The sequence below is a fragment of the Suncus etruscus genome, chromosome 11 (assembly GCF_024139225.1).
Source record: "Suncus etruscus isolate mSunEtr1 chromosome 11, mSunEtr1.pri.cur, whole genome shotgun sequence".
NCBI classification, from domain to species: domain Eukaryota; kingdom Metazoa; phylum Chordata; class Mammalia; order Eulipotyphla; family Soricidae; genus Suncus; species Suncus etruscus.
The window spans coordinates 17,354,939-17,381,448 of NC_064858.1; positions in this window are offsets into that span (position 1 = coordinate 17,354,939).

A 26,510-nucleotide genomic window follows, 5' to 3' on the forward strand; every position below is an offset into this window, starting at 1 on the left:
CCTGCATGCGTCCGATCCAGGTTCCATCATTGGCACCCCATATTGTCCCCTGAGAATGACCAGGAGTAATTCCTGAGTTAATAATCAAAAGTAAACCCTGAGAATTCCAGGTGTGGCCTAAAAAAACAAAAGAATTATGTAATTCCATTTATATTAGTGAATTATAATTATTCTCAAAATATACGTTGTACTGAATATTTCTGAGAAGGTTGCAAAAATATACCATAATTGTATTATAAAAGAAACAAGTAGATTTTTTCATAATATTCTGAAATTCTTAGCCTTAGGGATATATAATCAGATGAAGACTTGCTGAATAAAATATAGAATGCCAAAATCATACACCTACCATTTGGTTATTTTTTGCAGCTTGATCATTTTCATTTGGTTCATTATTAGCCTGGAGGGCTCATCTAATTCAATTCCTAATTCTATTATATCTCTCAAAATTGGTACTATTTTTTCTCCCTAATATATACTAATAATTTAGTAAACCCATTTTAAGAACTATTTGAAATGTTCAGACTTCCGTTTTATGTTCTTTAAAAATATCGTTTATTGTAGGCATAATTATTTTACCATACTTGTATAAAGGTGATACATGGTTACTCATAGAAACAACTCTTTAAAGCAGTCATCACTTGTCACCCAACAAAATAATGCTAAACTAAAGAAATAATAACTCTATTATATGACCAGCACTATTGTAAATACCTATCCAATTATCTTCTACAAATTCAACTTCCTCTCTGATAGATTCTCCATGTATAATTTGCTCTGGAACTACGACCTTTCAACTAGTTATAGTAAAATGAAACATCTCATTTATATAAGTAGATGGTAGAGAGACCTCTGGAAAGATGCAAGAAACAAACTTCGATAATAAGGTCTATTTGGTAATAAGGTAATTGCATTCTTACTAAGTGCCAGACACATCCTTTATAAGGAGCATAAGAGATGGCCATTAACTTCCCAATTTTCTAATGAGGTCAGCAGGGCTTAGTTAATTTGTGTAACTTGCCCAAGATCAAGAATAGACCCAGATTACTCACTGAAGGACTCCATCTAATTTCATGCTTAACAATTTTCTCTAATGCTTCCCATTAGAAAGAAGGGACAGTCATTAATTAAATTCCATTAAGCAAAGATTGTTAGTTCTGGCCATACTCCCAGAACCATGATATGGTTGCTCTCCTCTAGGTGTGTGATTTTATTAGAAATAATTAGATAATACACAATCACACATAATTCAGTTTCAAATTAGATATAACTAAGAGCCAAAAGATATTCAATAGAAAATATGCACTTTGGGCATTCACAAATTCCAATACAAACAAAATTTTAGATATGATTCATTTATTTAATATTTTAAATTTTTTATAATGTCTTTATTTAAACATCATGATTACAAACATGACTGTAGTTGGGTTTCAGTCATACAAAGAATACCCCCCTTCACCAGTGTAACATTGGGGGCATTGGTGGTGGGAATGTTGCATTGATTCATTTCTTGTTGACCCAAGTATCTCACTCAATAAAGTGAATTGTATGAAAATCAAAAATGTAATTTAGGAGAAAACTTTTGAATTTTTAGGGATTAAAATTAACTCAAGAGTGAGTGAGGGAGAAATGGCTGCAGGTGGAGGTTTCCAGGCAGAGTTCTGACTGCTCTACCTGCAGAATCTCCACCGGGCTGTGCTTCTTCTGAGGAACTGAGCACCGGAAGGGAGCCCTGTCCTACCCTTCTCTGTCTTTCCTGAACTCTGGAAGCTCTCCTCAGAGCCCTGGGAAGCTAACTCCAAAGAAACTACATTCGGGAGCTACCCAGCGAGCCAGTGAGTGAGTGAGAAATGGCTGCAGGAGGGGGTTTCCAGGCAGAGTGCTGATTGCTCTACCTGCAGAGTCTACACCGGGCTGTGCTTCTTCTGAGGAACTGAGCACCAGAAGGGAGCCCTGTCCTACCCTTCTCTGTCTTTCCTGAACTCTGGAAGCTCTCCTCAGAGCCCTGGGAAGCGAACCCCAAAGAAACTACATTTGGAAGCTACCCAGCGAACCAGAAACTGAGCACCTGAAGGGAGCCCTGTCCTACTCTTCTCTGTCTTTCCTGAACTCTGGAAGCTCTCCTCAGAGCCCTGGGAAGTGAACCCCAAAGAAACTACATTCGGGAGCTACCCAGCGAGCCAGTGAGTGAGTAAGAAATGGCTGGATGTGGGGGTCTCCAGGCAGAGTGCTGATTGCTCTACCTGCAGAGTCTCCACCCGGCTGTGCTTCTTCTGAGGAAACTGAGCACCGGAAGGGAGCCCTGTCCTACCCTTCTCTGTCTTTCCTGAACTCTGGAAGCTCTCCTCAGAGCCCTGGGAAGCGAACCCCAAAGAAACTACATTCGGAAGCTACCCAGCGAGCCAGTGACTCTCCTCAGAGTCCTGGGAAGTGAACCCCAAAAATACAGCATTCTGAAGCTGCCCAGCGAGCGAGTGAAAACTACGCCTGACCAGTGGGGCCCGACTGTGAAAAAACTGTGAGTGCTGCCTGTGTGTGTCTCTCTGCTATCCTGTTGCGTAAACCTCCTGAGAGTGGGCTGAAAAGAGGCTCCAGAAGGCACTTAGCTCCACTTCGCTATGCAGCCGTGCGCTCTTTCTAAAAAAAGAACACCATCACAAGAAGAAAAAAACCACACTAAGAACTGTAGTGGATCACAGAAGCAAGAATTTCTCTCCAGACTGTCTTCTCTGCTGCGTGCTTGGGCCTAAGATTTGATCCTGTGTGAGGCTTCATCCACGGAGGACTCCCCTACCTTGGAGGCAAGTTGGCCCATCCAGAAATGGCGGAGCCAGAGAAGTGTGTTGCCTGCATCATATAACCAATGAATACCACCACAACACGTAGAAAAACCCACAATACAAGTGTGACAATGGGGAAACAACGCAGGCCAGCATCAGACATAGAGAATGAAGATGACAATTCTGATGACCAGTTAACGACCAACCAACTAATCAATCTCTCAGATAAGGACTTTAGAGTAGCAATATGGAATATACTCAAAGAACTCAAAGAAACCATGAATAGAATAGAACAGAACACTAATAAAAATCAAGAAAATATGAAGACAGAAATCACAAAACTCCAAACTGAAATAACATGTCAAATAACAGGCCTGAAAAAATCAGTAAACGAAGTGAATGACAAAATGGATAAGCTCTGGGACAGGGTATCAGAAGCTGAGAATAGACTTGGTGCTGTGGAAGATGAGATACATAACAATTCCATACAACAGGAGAAATTGGAAAAAAAAAACTTAAAACAAATGAACAGACAATGGAAAAATTAGTCAAAGAATGGGAACAGATGAAAATAGAGGTCTATGATAAGATCAACAGAAACAACTTAAGAATCATTGGAGTCCCAGAGACCCAGGAAGAAAATTTCCAGGAAGAATCAACGGTCAAGAACATCATTAAAGAGAAACTCCCAGAGCTAAAGAATATATGTGATCAAATCCTGCATGCTCGAAGAGTACCAACCAAAAGAGACCCAAGAAAAACCACCCCAAGACACATCCTAGTCACAATGACAAATCCCACAGATAGAGACAGAATTCTGAAAACAGCAAGATCAAAAGGGGAAATTACATTCAAGCAAGCATCCTTGAGATTTACAGCAGACCTGTCACCAGAAACACTAAATGCCAGAAAGCAGTGGTGGGATATTGTGACAAGACTGAATGAAATGAATGCTTCACCTAGAATACTGTACCCAGCAAAACTCACTTTCCGGTTTGACGGAAGAATACATGGTTTCACAGACAAAAAACAGCTCAGAAACTTTACAGACTCAAAACCAGTCTTAAGAGAAAAACTGAAAGACCTAATCTAAGACAAGACTGACCAAAAGACACACCAAATTTCGATATAAAGATGGCATTAAATCCCAGGACAATTCTTTCTCTCAACGTCAATGGACTAAATGCACCAGTTAAGAGACACAGAGTGGCTAAATGGATCAAAAAACTCAATCCAACCTTCTGCTGCCTACAAGAAACGCACCTGAATAGTCAGAACAAACATAGACTCAAAATAAAAGGCTGGAGAAAAGTTATCCAAGCAAACAACACCCATAAAAAAGCTGGAGTGGCCATACTAATATCAGATAATGCAAAATTTATACTCAGGAAGGTTGTAAGGGACAAAGATGGATATTTTATATTAATCAAGGGGTATGTAGAGCAGGAAGAAATAACTCTCCTAAACATATATGCACCAAATGAGGGGCCAGCAAAATATTTAAAACAACTGTTGACAAATCTGAAAAACAATATCAATAACAACACAATAATTGTGGGGGACCTCAACACTGCTTTGTCAACACTGGATAGGTCAACCAGACTGAAACCCAACAAGAATATACTAGACCTGAGGAGAGAAATGGAAGAAAGAGGCCTAGTGGATTTATATAGGACACTCCATCCCCAGAAACCTGGATACACATTCTTCTCCAATGTACATGGGACATTCTCCAGGATAGACTACATGCTGGCACATAAAACATACCTCCATAATATCAAGAGGATAGAAATTTTGCAGACTACCTTCGCTGACCACAAGGCTCTGAAATTATTTGTGAATTCCAAAGGGACTCAGAAGAAAAACTTTAACACCTGGAAGTTAAACAGCCTCATACTCAATAACCAGTGGGTCCGAGATGAAATCAAGAAGGAAATCAAAAGGTTCCTGGAAACAAATGACAATAAAGACACAAACTATCAGAACTTATGGGACACAGCAAAAGCAGTACTGAGAGGAAAATTTATAGCTTTGCAAGCACACATCAGGAAGGAAGAAGGAGCTTACCTGAGTAGCTTAATGACACAGCTAATAGAACTAGAAAGTACTCAACAAAAGGACCCAAAAATAGGAAGACAGAAGGAAATAACAAAGCTGAGAGCAGAAATCAACGAAGTGGAAACCCAAAAAACAATCCGAAAGATCAACGAAAGCAGAAGTTGGTTCTTCGAAAAAATAAACAAGATTGATAGACCACTGGCAAACCTAACAAAGAAAGAGAGAGAGAGAAACTTGATAGCTCGTATTAGGAATGAAAAAGGAGAGATCACTACTGATATGACAGAGATTCAAAGGGTAATCAGAAACTACTTTGAAAAACTCTATGCCACTAAAAATGAGAACCTGGAAGAAATGGATAAATTCTTGGACTCTTATAATCTTCCACGGTTGAAAGAAGAGGATGTAGCATATCTAAACACCCCCATCACCATTGATGAAATAAAAATGGTAATCAAAAGTCTGCCCAAAAACAAAAGCCCAGGCCCAGATGGATTCACTAATGAATTCTATCAAACTTTCCAAGAGGAACTACTACCAATCCTGGCAAGACTCTTTCATGAAATTGAACAAGTGAAAACACTCCCAAATAGCTTTTATGAAGCCAACATCACCTTGATACCTAAACCAGACAGAGATGCTACGAAAAAAGAAAATTACAGACCAATATCGCTGATGAATGCAGATGCAAAGATCCTCAACAAAATCCTGGCAAATAGGATTCAATACCTCATTAAGAAGATCATCCACTACGATCAAGTAGGTTTCATCCCAGGAATGCAAGGATGGTTTAACATCCGTAAATCTATCAACATAATACACAACATCAACAACAAGAAAAATAAAAACCACATGATTATATCAATAGATGCAGAGAAAGCATTTGACAAGGTCCAACACCCATTCTTGATCAAAACTCTCAGCAAGATGGGAATGGAAGGAACCTTTCTCAATATAGTTAAGGCCATCTACCACAAGCCAGTGGCAAATATTATCCTCAATGGAGAAAAACTAAAAGCCTTCCCTCTAAATTCTGGCACAAGACAAGGCTGTCCTCTCTCACCACTCCTATTCAACATAGCACTGGAAGTACTTGCTATAGCGATTAGGCAAGAAAAAGATATCAAGGGAATCCAGATAGGAAAGGAAGAAGTCAAGCTCTCACTGTTTGCAGATGACATGATGCTCTACTTAGAAAACCCTAAAGACTCTACCAAAAAGCTTCTAGAAACAATAGACTCATATAGCAAGGTGGCAGGCTACAAAATTAACACACAAAAATCAATGGCCTTTCTATACACCAATAGTAATAAGGAAGAAATAGACATTAAGAAAACAACCCCATTCACAATAGTGCCACACAAACTCAAATATCTTGGAATCAACTTGACTAAAAATGTGAAAGACCTATACAAAGAAAACTATAAAACTCTGCTCCAAGAAATAAGAGAGGACACGCGGAAATGGAAACACATACCCTGCTCATGGATTGGCAGGATTAACATCATCAAAATGGCAATACTCCCCAAGGCGTTATACAGATTCAACGCTATCCCTCTAAAAATACCTATGACATTCTTCAAAGAGGTAGATCAGGCACTTTTGAAATTTGTTTGGAACAATAAACACCCTAGAATAGCTAAAGCAATCATTGGGAAAAAGAATATGGGAGGAATTACTTTCCCCAACTTTAAACTTTACTACAAAGCAATAGTTATCAAAACAGCATGGTATTGGAATAAGGACAGACCCTCAGATCAGTGGAATAGGCTTGAATACTCAGAAAATGTTCCCCAGACATACAATCACCTAATTTTTGATAAAGGAGCAGGAAATCCTAAATGGAGCAAGGAAAGCCTCTTCAACAAGTGGTGTTGGCACAACTGGCTAGCCACTTGCAAAAAATTGAACTTAGACCCCCATCTAACATCATGTATGAAGGTAAAATCCAAATGGATTAAAGACCTCGATATCCGACCCCAAACCATAAGATATATAGAACAACACATAGGCAAAACTCTCCAGGACATTGAGACTTCAGGCATCTTCAAGGAGGAAACTGCACTCTCCAAGCAAGTGAAAACAGAGATTAACAGATGGGAATATATTAAGTTGAGAAGCTTCTGCACCTCAAAGGAAATAGTGCCCAGGATTCAAGAGCCACCCACTGAGTGGGAGAATCTATTCACCCAATACCCATCAGACAAAGGGCTAATCTCCAAAATATACAAGGCACTGACAGAAATTTACAAGAAAAAAACATCTAATCCCATCAAAAAATGGGGAGAAGAAATGAACAGACACTTTGACAAAGAAGAAATACAAATGGCCAAAAGACACATGAAGAAATGCTCCACATCACTAATCATCAGAGAGATGCAAATCAAAACAACAATGAGATGCACCTCACACCACAGAGAATGGCACACATCACAAAGAATGAGAACAAACAGTGCTGGCGGGGATGTGGAGAGAAAGGAAACCTTATCCACTGCTGGTGGGAATGCTGTCTAGTTCAACCTTTATGGAAAGCAATATGGAGATTCCTCCAAAAACTGGAAATCGAGCTCCCATACGATCCAGCTATACCACTCCTAGGAATATACCCTAAGAACACAAAAATACAATACAAAAATCCCTTCCTTACACCTATATTCATTGCAGCACTGTTTACCATAGCAAGACTCTGGAAACAACCAAGATGCCCTTCAACAGACGAATGGCTAAAGAAACTGTGGTACATATACACAATGGAATATTATGCAGCTGTCAGGAGGGATGAAGTCATGAAATTTTCCTATACATGGATGTACACAGAATCTATTATGCTGAGTGAAATAAGTCAGAGAGAGAGAGAAAAATGCAGAATGGTCTCACTCATCTATGGGTTTTAAGAAAAATGAAAGACATTCTTGCAATAATAAATTTCAGACACAAAAGAGAAAAGAGCTGGAAGTTCCAGCTCACCTCAGGAAGCTCACCACAAAGAGTGATGAGTTTAGTTAGAGAAATAACTACATTTTGAACTGTCCTAATATTGAGAATGTATGAGGGAAATGTAGAGCCTGTTTAGGGTACAGGCGGGGGTTGGGTGGGGAGGAGGGAGATTTGGGACTTGGGTGATGGGAATGTTGCACTGGTGATGGGTGGTGTTCCTTTTATGACTGAAACCCAAACACAATCATGTATGTAATCAAGGTGTTTAAATAAAAAAAAAATTAACTCAAGATAAAGCAGAGATAAGATAAAATTTAAGAATAATTTTATCCATAGCATTCAAAAAGAATAATAAAAAGAGGATCAGAGAAATTGAACAGTAGATAAAGGTGTTTGCCTTGCACATGGTTGATTTTGATTCAATCCACTGCACCACAGAACCTTGACTACTTTCAAGATCCCTGAGTAAAGCCTGGCCAAAGTCCTGAGCATAGCCTAGCATGATTTGAAAACCATAAAATAAATAAAATAAAATAATAAAAAATAAATTAAACAAATAAAAATAAAACAAAATAAAATAAAAAGTAAAATAAATTAATAAAAAATAAAATAAACATCAATGAAAGTAGTTTCTCCATGAACATTGTAAGGGTCTAAAATATTCGTTAGTTATATTTTAGGAGAAAAAAGTAATGTAGTAAAATAAAATATTAGATAATAAAAAAAAACAATCAAGGGGCTAGAATGATAACACAGCCTATAGGGTGTTTGCTTTGCATGTGGCCAACCTGGGATTGATTTTAGGCATCCTATATGATCCCCCAAGCCTTCCAGGAGCAATTTCAGAGCACAGAGCCAGTAGTAACCTTTGAGTGCTTCTGGATGTGGCCTACAAACCCAAAGCAAAAAACAGTCAAATCCTGGGGGTTTGATGCCTCAATCATGTTAATCTATTGCATTTGATCCTTGAATGTAATCTGACATAGCACAGATGTTTGATAAATGTTTGTTAAACCTAACAGAACCCAAGTTAGATTTATGTATGAAATAAACAGCTGGAGAAGTCTCACCACAATGGTATTTGTACTAGTTTTGTGCCTCCTCTGAGCCCTGCTGAACCAGAGCAGGAGGACCTGCTTTTGGTTGATCCTTGCTTTCTCACCATGGTTCTCTCTCAACTGTTGCTAACTGGTATCAATCAGTAATATGTAGGCCTGGGGTTATCAAAATCTTTAAGACTTGAAGCTGGCAAATTGTGGATCATGTCATAAGGTGGAAATCTTAAATTAGATTATTATTCTCAGTAAATACTACTGAGAATACCCAAGGAAATGTTGAATGAAAGGAAAAAAGCAAAATAATAATAATAATCTAACCCTTGAGCACAATTTTATTAGGCTTCTTCTTGCTTCTAAATTTATGATAAAAATATATGGTAAGACACTAGGAAGTTTAATTGGATGTTGTTGTGTAGAAGAGGTCAGGTACAAATATGAACAAACACAGAACATAGAAGGGGTCTGAAATATTCGTTAATTATATTTCAGGGGAAAAAAAGTGTAAAAAAAAAAAACAATCAAGGGGCTAGAATGATAGCACAGCTGTAGGTTGTAGGACAACCCTGCACGCACATTGCCTATCTGTAGAAACAGCAAGATGACAGAAAAAGGGAGCAATTGTGGGAGTTGAATATGTTTATTTCAAATTAGAATTTTTCATTTAATCATTTTTAAAGCTTTTAGACATCCAGATGTTTCTTTTCTAAAACCCATTTATCAGGAGGTCACTGGGACCTTGGTTCTATTTCACAAGCAAATATGTATCAATCCAATGAATATCAGATGTATTTTTGAGCCACTTGTTTGCAGGAAAGAAAGTGAAATGGTAAGTTTCCATATAAGTCAATATAGCCCAGACTGGTAGGTTCAGAAACTTGGGTATTTTTGATGTTTTCATTAATTGAATTAACTAGATTGATAATGATTTATAATATTAATCAAAGTAAGTATCTAGCTGATCAATTTTTAAACTTCAAGTGGGTTAGAACTTGATTTGTCAAATCATATTCTCTTCTCCAGAAGAAATTTTTGAGTCAAATAATTGAGAAAATGCTTCTTTTATTAATTTAGTGTTTAGTGGCATCAAGTTATTATATCATGAGAAATCCATTATCATAAGAGCTGTATTTTCATCAAAAGGTCATATATTCAGATTAGCTGCATAAAACAAAAGCTAAGAAGTTAATCACTGAAATTTTAAGGTTCACAAGAAATGCAATGAATCCTTGGTTTTTATCCTAGTCAAACCTCTTTTATTAAAAACAAATTTCTCTGTTTCTTCAGTGGTAGAGCAATAGAGCCTGTAAAGCAGAACCATATAATAAATAGCAATAATGAGAAGAAAAAGCAAGGAGGATAGACTAAGAACTTAGAACTTGTATCTGAATGACAGCAGAGAATTGAGAGGTATAATTTAGGAGAGTCCTTTATCTTGCAGACATAAAATCTGGGGTTTAGTCTTCAGCACCCTCAGTATACTGATTGTGATTCCAATGGAATTTTGATTTATAATAATATTTTCACAATTTAGTGTGCAATCTCAGGCAAAATCACTAACTATGGAGCCGGAGAGATAGCACAGTGTTAGGGCGTTTGCCTTGCACAGAGTCTATCCAGGACGGAAGGTGGTTTGAAACTCTGCATCCTATATGGTCCCCTGTGCCTGCCAAGAGTGATTTCTGAGCGTAGAGCCTGGAGTAACTCCTGAGCACCACCAGGTGTGATCCCCCACCAAAATAAAAAAAGTTAAAAAAAAAAAAAAAAGATCACTACCTAGTGTTTCAAGTACTGTAACCAGATGTGCAATCCCTGGTCATAAGTACATCAAAATAACAACAATAACAAAAGGAAAGTGAAGGAGTAAATAAATAAATGCGACACAAATATTTTAAAAATAAAACAAAAATGGAGCCAGAATGAACCACAGTGGATAGGGCCTTGCATGTGGTTGCCAGATTCAATCTCAAATGATAGCTCTGACCTGCCAGGAGTACTTCTAAGCACAGAGCCTGGAGTAGCCCCTGGGTGCCCCAGGTGCCTCCAGGCCCAAAGACCAAACAAACAAACAACAAAATGGAAAATGACACAGTTCTCTGGAAATAAAAGTCCTTTGAAGTCCCAAAAACGCATACATTTGCAGAACTTAACAATAATATACTGTATATTAAAAGTATACTGAATAGAAATAAGAATAATATAAATTGAAATGAATTTTCTGTCTACAAAACCAGAAGTAATCTCTGAGTATCACCAGGAATACCCCCAAAACTTAAAGAATAAAAAGGGATAGTCATAAGAATCATGTCTAAATAGTTTACATGGTAGTTGTCTCTAAAACAATTAGGTGGAAAGTATAAGGAGAAGAAACTGAGTGAAACATCAGAAACAGAAAAGCTTACATTCTCTTCAATACTTCAAAGAGACCTTTAGCAATGGATACAGCTGTTTAGATTGAGCAGATTTTCAATTGACTACTTTATATATATATTTATATATATGTATATATATACATGCCTATAATAAAATTCTAATGCTTTTATCCACAGAAACAGTTGCAGAATGCTTTTGGAAACCATGGACTTCCACTACAGTGCTCACTAGAAGAAGTTTTAGTATCTTAATTTTAATATGTCTCTAATTCCTTGATTATTTTGTCCACAGTGGTACTTGGAGGTTATGACTGACTGCCCTAGTTTCTTATTACAGTGCTATATTATATTAGACTGTGCTCATTAAGAATGTCTTGAGAAATTCTAATTTAAAATTTTTTTCATTTGATTATGCCTGCTAGTATGATCTAATGTTTATGTCCACAGATAACAATGGAATAAGTCTATGCCATAGACTCCTGCTACAGTGCTCATTCATTATGTTATTGCAATTTATTTTCAAGCCAAGCTAGTTTGCCATTATATTATAATGCTCATGATTTTATTTTTTTAATAATATCTTTATTTAAGCACCATGATTACAATATGTTTGTAGTTGGCTTTCAGTCATAAATAGAACACCCCTCTTTATCAGTGCAACATTTCCAATACCAATGCCTCCCATTTCCCTCTTCCCCAAACCTAATGCCTGAAACAGGCTCTCATGATTTTAGTTTGGCTTTCAGGAAAGGAACCAGGATGCTCAAGACCCACTAGGTAATACTTCATGGTGTAGGCTACTCTTACAGTGCTCATTACCATATAGCTTAGTATTCTAAACTTGAAAATTATGATTGTTTTTAAGAGTGCTCTATACACACTCTAACCCAGGAAGTCTTTACCTTCACCAATGATGATTTGCTTAGAAAATGGAAAACCTTCCATCTGACTTGCTGGCTTTATATTTTTTTAAGTATTCTGACTCATTCCAACTGGGTCACCTTTTCAACTGCAACTCTTTTCAACTGCTCTTCAGTGTCTGTCTATATATGTGCATGAGAGTATGTGTTGATCACCTCAATGTCTGTCATATAGTCCTTCCCCCTGTTATATATAACCCTTCCCCCCCATTACCACTTTACAGATCCTTTTTTGTCCCTTCACTCTCTCACCCCCAATCTGTTATTTCTCCCTATTTAACCCTTTTTACCCTCAGTTCTTAACTTCTCAGGAACCAGAAGGTTCCCCTTCACCTCAACCAACAAGCTCCAAAAATGAAAGGATAGCCTCTTAGCCAGCTTTGCTTCAGCCCAAGAAGAAACTGCCACAGACACTGCTGCTAATTTGCTCTCGGCGGCTCCTTTTCTTCCACCTCCCTTTGCTGTGGACTGCTGCTCTCTACCAGATTCAATTTTTGAGAAACCCCTAGCTTGAGGACATTTCCTGATCCGTGACTGGTAAGAGGCATTTTTCAGACTTCACAAGACAATGTCACAGGCTGAAGCTGTGTTCTAGATTTTATTTCCCCTCCCCCAGACTATTTCTAAAGACTTAAAGGGGTTATGTATATTTCCTTCATTTATTTCTTGAAGTGTATTTTCTTAATAGGTATAATTCTTATTGACTATTTCCTTATGTAGAAGTAGTTTTCCCATTCCTTTATTAGTTTTTTTTATCTTTGTAGTAGGAAATTCTAATAGATAAGTATCTCTTGCATTCTGAATTCATATTAGAACGAAGTTATAGGGATTGATTAGCTTGCTATTTTTGCCCCCATATGCACAAGAAGTATCATGTGGCATTATTTCTTTTCGCATAGGCACATTAGAATGGGGAAATCTTATGTATGGAAACAAGGTATTTTCTAATACAGATAGAAACTTAAAAATTTTATATTGCAGTGGGGATTTTTATCTTGAACATTGTCATCGTGATTTGGGCCGAGGCTTCAGATGACCAGACAATAGTCATTTATCCCTAAACCTTGGTTCCCATCTATGGAACTGGCACAGTTTTCTGCATCAACACCAGGAATTGGACTTCAGAGAAGTCCAGAGAAGGCCCTACTGCTACCTTGGAACCAACTTGCTCCAGTGTGTGTTCATACAATATTCTGATGACTTGGAAACAGCAAGAACATGCTTTCAGGGAAGGGTCACCTAACTAAGCATTGCTACCTAACTGTGAGATGAAACCAGAAGGCGCTTCATGATGCCCTGACTTCGACGTAGGAACTGTGTAAAAACCAGGATCTCTAATTACAGAAGTCTGACTGTGACAAACATGATTAAGAAAACTTTGGACCATTAGGAAAGACTTTGGGATTAGACAATTTAGTATGTGAGGAGCCTGTAGTTGGTCATGCTTCATGAGTAGGGACTCAGTTTTGAGGCCAAATGTTTTTTATTTCTATTTTTTCCAACTTATGCTTGCCTATGGAAAAAAAATTAAACAACCCTGCAATACACACACAACCTTTTTTTCTTTTGTTTTCTTTCCTCTTTTCTTTTCTTTTTCTTTTTTTAAATAGGGGCTCCTGCCTTTTTTCATAAAACCTTGGGACATGTGCTACTTTGTTTTACCACATATTTCTGCATTTTTCTACAAAATTAAGAATAAAGGGGAAAAGAAAAAAAGGAAGAGGACTAGGGTGGTCCTCAGTGGTCTCAGATGCATTAATGGAGGAAAAAAAAAAGGACAGAACTAAATATTCAAGACTAATTCAACAGCAATAGAATCAAGAGACCTAAATAAACTTTAATAATCTAAACTTAAATGGGCCTATTATACAGGGAGGCCATGGGGCAAAGGATAGTGGTAAAGGATGTACTCTGAAACCATTGGTGGAGGGATGTCTACACTGGTGGTAGGAATGACCCTGATTCACTGTATATTTGAAATTCAACTGTGAAGGACTTGGTAGATTAAAATAGTTTCAATAAAATACAATTTAAAAAAATAATCATGTAGTAAAATAAGTGCCATCAACTCCTTTCAGGTAGTCTGGTCCAGGCTAATCTCTCTGTGGCATTCTAAGAATGAATGGGGGAATATTTCCCCTTCTGTACTAAGCCACAGCAGTTCAGTGCTACACCTTATACCCTTCTACAGAAATGGCCCAGCTCAGTGATTGAATTCAAATAATATTAGGTACTGAACCTTCTCAGGTGGGACCTGAGATAAAATGCTGGTATTATTTAGAAGTGGGAATGGGTTGAGACCCTCAAACCTACCCTGCCACAGAAAAACCCAGTAGAAAAACATCCCCACTTCTTAACTGTGCTGCAAAAAAAAATAATGGCAGTCAACTTTTCCTACGTTTTTATGTCTTGTTCTTTATATTTTATCTGATCAATGCTAGGTATTTGCCTATAGATTTTGTAGGAATTCTCTTCCTGGAACTGACCATTTTATTTGCTTTCTTTTTTATCTGTATTTCTTTCTCTTGTCTATTATATTGGCTAGGTCTCTAGTATAGTGTTAAATAGAAGTCCAAATTCAAATTGTTAAATTGATTTATACAAAATTTGTTATTAGAACACATTAATGTGACATTCTATTTTCATTGCTATTATTTTAATTTGTGTTTTCTACATTATTAACAGTCTTATAAGAGTTTTACAATTTATTAATGTTAAATTGTTAAAAGAACCAATTTTATCTTTTTTATTGTATGCTTTGTTTTTATTTTTTGATGTCTGTTTCTATTTTTATTTCTTTAGTTTTGGTTGATATCTTAATATCAACACTTAAGTTGTTTTTTTTTAACCTTTAAAATTGTACATATATAAAAACAAATTATTTTAAACACAAGTTTTGTTTTTTCTCCATAGTTTTTAAATGTATATTTGATATTTTTTTAACTTTAAGAACTTCTTTTTTGGGGCCGGAGAGATAGCATGGAGGTAATGCATTTGCCTTTCATGCAGAAGGTCATCGGTTCGAATCCCGGTGTCCCATATGGTCCCCCGTGCCTGCCAGGAGCAATTTCTGAGCATGGAGCCAGGAGTAACCCCTGAGCACTGCTGGGTGTGACCCAAAAATCACAAAAAAAAAAAAAAAAAAAAAAGAACTTTTTTTTTTCTGTTTTTTTGGGCCACACTCAGTGATGCTCAGGGGTTACTCCTGGCTATGCTCTCAGAAATTGCTCCTGGCTTGGGGAACCATATGAAACACTGGAGGATTGAACTGCAGCCCGTCCTAGGTTAGCCGTGTGCAAGGCAAACACCTAACCATTTGTGTCACCACTCCGGCCCCAGAGATTTCCTTTATTCACCACATCCCCACCAAAATGTTCCCAGTATTTTTGATGTGTCATCCTCCCTGGTATAAATATATCTTCTTGTCCTCTAAATTTGAATTTTACTGATGATAAAGAATGATGAGCACTTTTTTCATGTGCCTATTGACCATCTGTTGGTCTTTCTTAGAGAGGTGTCTGTTCATTTTATTTCCTCAGTTTTGATGGGAATTTTAGATTTTTGAGGGTTAATTTTTGTTAGCACTTTGCATATTCTAGATGTGAAGAAACAAGAATATAAAATTGTTTCAGAATCAATAACTTAGGGATTTTCTTCACTTTTTCTTTACTAATTTTTAAATATATTGGCCAATGTGACCTTGCTATGGGTAGAAAGGAATAAAAAATATTTTTCAGACAAGAAAACTTTTTAAGCCCAAGTAGCTTTTCAAACCTTCCCTTTCTGTCCTGTATGCTGGAGTATATCCTAGTATGGTCACAGATAATGCTTGACAAATACTCACTGGAGGATCTAAATAGGAACTGTACTAAAGCAAACCAAGAACTCAGATTTTTTTTTTTTAAATCAAAGCACTGAACAAACATTCGGAACTTTTGGCAGAGAAAGTAGACTGCTTGAACCCCCATGACTCTGAGTTATTAATAGTGAGTCATTTTGCCATATTTTGGACAGTTATATATTTCTGTATCATGCACTTTGTGTGAAGCTTGCAAGACTCAATTGCTGTCACAGGCAGCTCAGGGCTGGACACAGGAGCAACAATGGTGTCTTGGGCACTGGAGTTGGCGAGAGGAGTTTGAATCTAGCACATTTATTTACTCAAAAAGCATGGTTTTTATACATTGACTTTAGCAAGTCATTTTGAGTTAGCAAGTAAAAAAGGGGTGACAATAGTTTACATAGCAGGAAAACATGTGGCTTCTGTGGGGAAACATGTGGCTTCTGTGAGGTATAGATAATCATCAAAACATTCTATAAAATTCATTGACATCCTCCTTAATACAATGATTACAATACTTATTGATCCTTACCAGAGATGTCACTGATTTTTGGCCTAAGATTTAACAATACCCTAATTTCCCAAAGTCTCGTAAATCTGCTGAACCAGCTTTGTATCTTGAATAGCAGTTCCTCTTTTCTGGGGAGTCTTTTGTGTGATTGTTTACTGCATGCCTAAATTGGGTTTTGTTTTGACACGGAAGATTATCTTTAAAATCAAGTGGCCATAGCTCAGGGCTGGATGCTCTGATTCTTCAGTAATTTTCACATTCTTATCTCCGATAGCATTCCTATACTGATTAGGAAGGCCTGGAAGCATTCCTATACTGATTAGGAAGTCCTCAGCACATTTGCTTGGTAACTAGGAAACTGTTTTGGTTTACAGAAATCTTGGTGGTCTTTTGAGGGACTCAGAGAAAAGTCCTTAGGATGCTACTAAAACTATGTCTCAAATGAGAAGGGCAAATTTATGCCGCCGCCTCTATCAATATCCTCTTTACCCTGAGTGAGCATCTCATGGCAATTGTGAGTACAGGCAACCAAAGGCTTTTTGAATCTAGTGCCCTCCCTTAGCCACAGGCTCTAGGCTAGGGTTCCTTATACAGGGGTCGTGACAAATTGCCCTGTGAAAATCCTGGGACTGGAACAGAGCTGGTCAAGTAGGATACTGTTTATGACCCATGGAGCACCTATAGCATTGTGTTCATGAAAGGCTAAGGAAAACATGCGCCTGTAGGCAGTGCCTGCTATGGGGCTCTCATTTGCTCTGCTAGAACCGTCAGTCACATATTGCACAACTGGTGTCACTTGCAGCTATTTCTTACCTTTTGAATAGTGAAGGTCTATAGTAGATTATTGAATTAACTGGGTTCCATCTTATATAGACTATGCTTGTTACTCATTGGTCGGAAGCACCTTTGGATGGAAGCAGCCTTTGGATTAGTGCCTTAGCCCACCTGTTCTTACCCCAGGGTGTCTCTCTCTCTCTCTCTCTCTCTCTCTCTCTCTCTCTCTCTCTCTCTCTCTCTCTCTCTCACACACACACACACACACACACACACACACACACACACACACACACACACAACACAACACACACAACACACGTCTCAAGGAAAAACTGCATGTGGTTTCAGTTTTCCACCACTGAGCTATTTGTTACTTAGGAGCAGAAGGCTTGCATGTGGGAGTTCCTGAACCTGTTTTATCCCGTTCACTGTGTATGGATTATTTCCTGCGTTGGTGTTTCCTTCCAAACCAGCATCCCTCCAGTGCCCTGGATCTGAGCCATGAGGCTTCTTATTCAATAGATAGGTGAGTATTCAGTGGAGTAGAATGTTTCTACAAATCATACACACAATAACTTTTAGTCAATCCAATCAGCCTAATGATTAAATAAAGCTTGCTTGCACATGTGCTACCTAGGTACATGGTACCCGAGCACACATGACCTAAAGCTCCCCTCTTGAGATGTGGGCTTTCCTACTTTCACACTGGATTATGTACCAGGGCTCTCTCAGCATTAGTAGAAGCCTGCACTGTCTCTTGAGCACATTATCATTGGTCTGTCTGTCTGTCTCTCTCTCTTCTCTCTCCTCATCACACACATCTCTCTCTCTCTCTCTCTCTTCACACACACACATTCTCTCTCTCTCTCACTCACTCACTCTTATCCTCTCCCTCCCCTCCCTCAGATACCTCCAAATAAAATCTGGTTTTAGGGACTGGACCAATGGCGCAACAGAGGGTGTTGCTGACCCAGGACCGACCTTGGTTTGATCCCCAGCATCCCATATGGTCCCCCAAACCAGGAGCAATTTCTGAGTGCATAGTCAAGAGTAACCCAGGAGCGTCAACAGGTGTGGCCCAAAATTAAAAAAAAAATCTTGTTTTACTACAAAAAAAAAAAAAATAAATAAAACCAGCAATGAGTCTTATAGCCATGATTGAACGGTCTCAGCTTCCCTTGCCGGGAGGTTCCACCACATCAAACACCTGACTTGCCACTTGCACAGTTTCCTCTCCCCTATCCTCAATGCAGACCCAGCCTAGCAGCTCTCTCTCCATCCAATTACAACCCTAAAACTTTAGCCACAGGGCTCTAGGAGCTTCCTGAATACACCTTTGACAATATAATTAAGAAAACATATTTTAGTATGCCTGTTTTCTCTTTGTCAATGCTCCATTATGCATAACTTCACTTAGTGGATCCTGATGGCTCATTTGCATCATGCTCGGAAAAACCCTTTCATTTGTTCATTTAAATTGATTTGAGGTTTTAGTAAATTACCACTTCCTGTGAGCCAGAAGGTCAGGCCATTTCCTTTTGTTTCACACAGCAATTAATCCGCTCATTAAGAGTGGTGGAAAATGAATAATTAAATTTATGCCATTTTTATCATTTAGGTAATGAGAAGCCTTCAGTTTGAGAAGGTACATCCTGAGATATATCCTGAGAAGCATATCCTAAGAAGTTAGGAAACTGTGGAAGTTTATTCTTATAAATATGTGAGTGTTGAGGTAGAAGAGATAGTACAGAGGATAGGGTGCTTGCTTTGCAAGCAGTCTACCCAGATTTGTTCCCTGGTATTTCATATGGTTCCCATGCCCAACAAGAATAAATTCTGAGTGCCAAGCCAAGACCATGAGTACCACTGAACGTGGCTCAAAAACAAAAACATGTGAATCTCTCTTCACTGGTCTCATGGTAAAAGGTTTGGTTAAAATGGCACATCATAAATTCAAGTCAAGCTAAAGGAAATAGAAACAATTGTTACTGGGCTTAATTTTGCTATGCCCAGATTGTGAAATCTGTGGAAAAATGTGTCCCTTTTGTCATTAAAGAGTTTTTCAGTTATGGCCTGGAGATAACAGCCGAAATAATCAGCTTGAGCATTTATTGTATATATGAATATAAAATACTCACAAGAGTATCTCATTATATTATAATTTTATTATCATTCTAGACAACGTGGCCCCCAAATACAGTGCATTTGGAACTCACCCAAACAGCCACTAGCAGAGAACTCATTCACAGGCAAATCAAAAGTTCATATGAAACCATTAAAGCAAGGATTATGATAATTTTGTTAGATCCTAGAACTATAAAACATCCTAAATAACCATGCCTTAGGACTATAGGAATTCAATTTTATTAACCTTATCTTTTTTCTTTTGTTTTGCTTTCCAGGGGGAGGTTGGGAGCTGCATCTGCAGTGCTCAGGGGTTATTTCTGGTTCTGCACAAAGGAATCTACTCCTGGCTATGCTCAGGAAATGTTTTGGGACGTCAAGGCTTGAACCCGGATTAGCAAGCACCCTATCCGATGTATTATCACTTTGACCTACTAACTTTTTCTATGAAGAATAAAGGCAGTGAAGGCATAAGCCTCAATAAACAGGACCAAATAGATCACAGTTGGGAAGGGAAAATGTGTCAGATTTTCCCTTTGATTCTTCATTTCACTATGGATCAACTCAGCCCAATTCTCAGTCCTACTTTGATGAAATTAATCAAGAGCCACCTTGGTACTTTGACTCTGGTTTTTATCTGACAATATTAGAAGGGGAGTTAAATTGTACCTTAGGAATAAACTCACCCCTACTTAAAAAAAATCTTAGACTTCAGAGAGAATGCCTCTGAATTTAATGTGATCACTTATTTTACTGTGCCAGGCAATAAACTATGAAGTAGTAGGGAGTGTACCCTATTCTAGCTAAGGGATGTCTATCTACAGGACAGTGTAAGATGCATAATTCAGAAAAAGTTCTAACAGGAAGGAATTCTTAACTGGGTTTTAACAGATCAGTAAGATTCAGGAATCATATTGACAGAAAGAAATAATGTGTTTTAAGTCAATAAGGAGAATGAACCAAGCAGAGAGGCAAAGGGTATCGGATGTTGTCTTGAACAAAGAATCTTTTCAGAGGTTAGTCCATAGACTAGGTTGTAGATGTTACTGTGGTTAGCTGCAAGGTTGCCGGGCTTCTACAAGTTATTGCAGTAAGCTGCAAGTCTCTAGAGGCCCAAGGCTGCCAGGGCTGCAGACTGCATGGGCCTTAGGCTGTCAGGGCTCAGAGCTGCAAGACTCACATGGTCTGTGGGTGAGAGACAGAGAGAGAGAGAGAGAGAGAGAGAGAGAGAGAGAGAGAGAGAGACAGACAGACAGACAGACAGACAGACAGAGAGACAGAGACAGAGAGAGACAGACAGACAGAGAGAGACAGAGAGACAGAGACAGAGAGACAGAGACAGAGAGACAGAGACAGAGAGAGACAGAGAGAGACAGAGACAGAGAGAGAGAAACCAAATATCTTGTTTATTCCTCTTGGAGTTTGAGGCCTGCCCCTACTCCGGGGTTTCAGAGAGACAGAGAGGGCAAGAGAGAGAGGGGGATTTCACCAACCAGAGGTGGCTGGAGGAGGTCAGGTTCAAGAAAGAAAGAGAAGGGTAGATACAAAGCAGGCAGCATCTCGCTTATGCTTTATCTCCAGCTCCCCATAGACCAGCAGGTGCTGCTTGGTGACTTTCCTGCCCCCCTACACACACACCAACTATACAAGTTTTTCCTATTATACACAGCATGACAATGGGGTGTGCCCAAGGAGCATGTCCAGGTTTAACTGTCATTACAATTGCGTTATTCAAGGGGTGTGTCCAAGTCCAACATCAACAGACTAGGTGAGAGAATAATAGCAGCTGAGTTATTAACATAGACATAAACCAGTTCAGAACAGTTCAAGGGTTAGACTATCTTATCCTATAATCAACATAGACATTGGAGGATAAAAGTATAAAAGTGCAGAGGAAATGTATATTGTTCAGAATGTACTGGGCCCGGAGAGATAGCACAGTGGCGTTTGCCTTGCAAGCAGCCGATCCAGGACCTAAGGTAGTTGGTTCGAATCCTGGTGTCCCATATGGTCCCCCGTGCCTGCCAGGAGCTATTTCTGAGCAGACAGCCAGGAGTCACCCCTGAGCACCGCCGGGTGTGGCCCAAAAACCAAAAAAAAAAAAAAAAAAAAAAAAAAAGAATGTACAATCATTGGGATTGACTTGATGGGAGAAACCTTGAATCTCATGTTTTAAGACCTGGAAGTTAAAAAGGTAAAATAAGACATGCTGGGGAGGTTATAGGGCCATAGGCATTAATAATATGAAAATGGGGTAGAAAGTACTGCTGAAAACAATTTAAAAATGAATTATGGAGAGATGAACTTTGTCTTTATTATTAGAAGATAACTAGGTATTTTGATATGTATAAGTTATTCTCATCAAGATTAAAAATAGATAATTTCAATCTAAGAAAAATGTATGATATATTATGATATAATAATAAATATATTATTTAAATATGTAAGCAACAAAAGATAGATACAAAATATTGTATAAAATTGGTTTAATGTGAGTTTAATTTCCAGTTCAAGAAGAAAATATTCTTATTGATTAGACACTTTCAAGAAAAAATATTACACATTAAGGAAAATAAAAAACATGCAACATATTTGGTGGAAACCCTAATTGTCATACTACTTTTCATAATTTACACAGTAATTGTTCCATCTTTGCAATCCTGGCCCTAGTCTATGAACCATAAAATTGAATGTTTTTGGACCTTTCATTTACAAACACTATATGCCTTGCAGCCATCAAAACAGAATTTTTCATTATCAAACTGAATTTCTGTGAATCAATAACTTTGCAACACAACATTTACTGTATCTCCCAAAGAAAGCAAGAAATCAAAGAGAGGTACAATGAAGCTGCTTTAAAATCCATATAAATGTTTTTAGTCTTAGAAACTTTGCATAAACAAAAACAAAAATTCCAAGCTTCTTATGTTACAACTAAAAAGATTATTCAGCCACCCAGTAAAGACAGTGGGCCACTACTTTGCAAGTCTGACAACTGTTCCTGTTTGTCCCCATATTTCCATCACATAACTTTTGGCAACAATCTGGAAATGTGCTTAATGCAGTGACTCAATTATTTTACTTCTGACGTGACCACTCCATCCACTTTAGTTCCACTTATTGAATCACTGATAAATCATGATAATCCTGCTATCTTAAGCTCCCTGATAATTTCCCTCAAATAGAAGCCATTTCTAATAAACCAAGCACACATCTCATGGTATATTGTTGAGTAGACATTTTTTTGGTTTGTGGTACAGAATAGTGTTGCTTCTTTTAAAGATAAATATTTTAAGTTAATAAATTTATTTTAGCTATATAATAAAATTAAACATAGTCTTATAGACTATTTGTAAAATAAGGCTTTGAAAGAAAAGCTCAACCATGCACAAAATCCTACCAAATAATCGTTTTTCCTATTTTATTTATTTTGCTTGTTTTCTGTTTGTTTGCTTATTTTTGAGACACACATACTGGTGCTCAGAGTTTCCTCCTGGCAGTCTCCGGCTACAATATGCAGTGCTGAGGGTTAAAGCAGGGCTGGCTGTATGCAGTACAAGCACTTTACCTCCATAATATTCAATCCTTTTTTTTTTCTATTTTCTGGGCCACACCCATCTGTGCTCAGGTTTTTGTCTGGGTTACACACTCAAGTATCATTCCTGGAGGCCTCAAAGAGCCATATAGGAAGCTGAGAATTGAATCCAGGTCAGTTGTATACGAGACAAGCACATTATTTCTGGCCCTCATTTTTCTATTAAAATTATTATTTCATTTGTTTGGCATTATGCCACATAAGTTAGTTCCATTATTATAGTTCAGACCATGTACTTACAATTGTGTTAACCTTAATGGTTTTTATGTATGTAGTAATCAGACCATCAATGAGCCTAAGATCCTCCACCATATGTCCTTATGGTATTCCAATCCACCTCTTCATTCCAATTTACTCACTCACTCTTGCCTTTGCTTAACAATCTCAATTCTGTAACCCAGAACTAAGATTTGTTATCATTTGGTACTCGCTATTCCCTTGATTTATCTCTATATACTACAGATGAATGAGATCATCTTGATCTTGTTATTATGCATCCCAGTTATCTCACTTAACATGATATCTTCACTACATCTTAGCTGTGGTTTACTATAATTTAATCTTTTTTATGGATGTATAGCATATATTATATATAAATATGTATAGATGTGTGTGCATATAAATTATATACCACAATTTTTTTCCATTTGTCTGTTGCTAAACATTTGGGTTGATTTCATATCCTGTCAATGAATATAAATTTTCATATATCTTTTTCAGTCAATGTTTTGTGTTTGAGGGGAAAACATCATAAAGTAAAATCTCTGGGTCATATGGCAACTCTAGTCTTAATTTCTTGAGAAATCTCGAGATGAAACATAACATTTGTATCAACAGGTTTCTTTTTTTTTTTTTTTTACCGAAACATAGAATACTTTTTTTATGTCATTCTCAATGATGTGATGTGAGATGATATCTCATTATCAGTTTTAGTTTTGTTCTCAGCAGTGCTAGGGAGCACTCCTAGTTTTCTACTCATAAATCTCTCCTGGTAGTGGTCAGGTATATGGTGTTGAGGATTGAACTGGCTGCATGCAAGGTAAGTGTCTTAAATTCTGTACTATCTCTATACCCCCTATTGTCCTTTGTTGTGTATTTTCCTGATAAGTGACTTGTTATTTTTTTCAAATGCCTCTAAAAATCTCCATAGAAGTGAGAGAGTGAATCTCATCTATTCATTTTCGATCAGATTATTAGTGAAAATGGAACTTTATAATCCATCTGCCAGTACTTTACACAAAGCTGTCACTTAGCAAATCTTGGTTTGATTTTGATAGGAAAACTGTTGTGCCCTTTTTAAAAAAACGTGAAAGTATGAAGCAGCTTGACAACAGTTTTGGAAGAATTAAATCCATCAGAAAGGAAAGCAATGAAGCAAGAATGATGTAGAAGTGCTTGAAAGTCCCCATGTCCTTGGAAGGACACATCATGAACCTGTATTTATGTGCCCTCTCAATATTATAGCTATTTGATCCCTTCTTTGGAAAATTGTTTCTATTTTTTCCCTTATATAGACCTGAAAAAATATTCATACAATAATGCAGCTAGCAAGTTTTATAATTGGAGGAGGATTTCAGATTTTTCAGTGCCCCCTTTGACCAATTATTACCCAATTTGACTAATGGTTCAATGTGAGAATCTAAGGATATAGTATTTCTTGGATCATGCAGTCCCAGGTACCACTTGGCATTACTCAGGGTCTTCAGGGTCAGACCCAGTATTTTGGGACAGGGAGCCTCCAGAACTGCACTTGACATTCAAGAGATATGTGGTGTCATGATCAAGCTGAGGTCAAACACAGTCAAATCATAAGCCTTAGTCTTAAACTACCTCCTGTGTCCCATTGGAAGTTTTATAAATTTTAATTTAAAAACATATGAAAATTAGAAAATGTATGTGGAAGAGATATTAGATTTTTAAAAAATCATTTTAAAAATGGTGAACTGTGACAAGAATGTAAACAAGCCCAAGGCTTATGTAATGTGCCCCAAACCCATTACTGTCAATAAATCGCTTTGATTCTGAGACTGATTCTCTTTCTACTTTTAGCAGATGAATTTTCAAAGACTTTTTCATTGCCTACATAGAGGAATTGGTGGTGTCTGTTTTCTCTTTCTAAACTTAAGAACTATTTCATAAAATAAAATTTTCTTTCCACACATTTGTTCTAGTTATAGTTCCCTACTTATAGAATGAAATAATTAAGTGCAAGCTAATTTTTGTGTTGAGGATGAGCCTAACAGTGGAGCAAGTGGGAAGGAGGAGCTCTTTAGTGGGAAGGACACTGAACTGTATATAGCGAGTTTCATTGCGGGTCAGCTTAACTTGGTGTTTAAGAATTAAAGTGCGGGCCGGGTGGTGGCGCTCGAGGTAAGGTGCCTGCCTTACCTGCGCTAGCCTAGGAGACGGACCGCGGTTCGATCCCCCGGCGTCCCATATGGTCCCCCAAGCCAGGAGCGACTTCTGAGCGCATAGCCAGGAGTAACCCCTGAGCGTCACCGGGTGTGGCCCAAAAACCAAAAAAAAAAAAAAAAAAAAAAAAAAAAGAATTAAAGTGCATTGAATTCACAAAGCATCAACAAATCCCTCTGAATTTATATTACCACATTCTCATCCCAGACCCTTGGGCAGAGTCAGTAAACTCCTGCCAGAGTCCACAAAAGTCATTTGCTGTTAGTCTCGCTTATTGAGTTTCTCCACATATCTCAGAGAAGCCTTAAATGTTTAGTGCCAAATTCAAAATGCAGATTTGGGGGTAGACCTATACCACCCTAAAAATGTTCTTATTTCAGCTGAATGTTCTACCACTTAGCGCATTTCTAGAGATACCTACCTGGAGAAATCATCAGATCCCAAAAGTAAAGGCTCTTTCTCATGTTACTGCCTCATCCATGTCTACCACATCCATTGCAAACTATATAAAATGCCTATTGCAAATCTAGGATATTTCATTTGCCTTTAAACAACAAAGCAAAGACTGGAAATCCCAAAATCTCCTCCTTGGACTTGATTACTTTTCTAGAGAAACTTGCTGAACTTAGAAAAAAATAGTTTGCTTCCTAGATAGCAGGTGCATTATAAAAAGTACAATTTACAAGGAGCTAAGTGGAAAAGATGACAAAGGGCAAGATGAGGAAAAGATGCAGCTCCCAAACCTACTCTCTCAGAGAGTGTTATTCTCCCTGAATTTCCATGTTTTCATCAATCTGGAAGTTCTTTGGGCCCCATACTACAGAAGTTTATGGTTTTATCATGTAAGCATTATTAATTATTAACTCCAATCCTATGCTCTCTTTAGAGAAGGGATTTGAATATTGAATATTACAGGTTTTTTGCTTATGGCTTTGTCTTTATGTTAACAGTTTCTATCACTTCTTTTTAAAAAATGGTTTTCATGCTCTTATCACTTAAGAATGGATAACGAGTCTAGGAGCTCTCTATTAAGTATTAGAAATAAAGACCAAATATATATACTTCATGTAAGCCACAATAATTTACAGCCCTTCCTCTGACATTATAGAAGCTTTTACTTCTGATTTC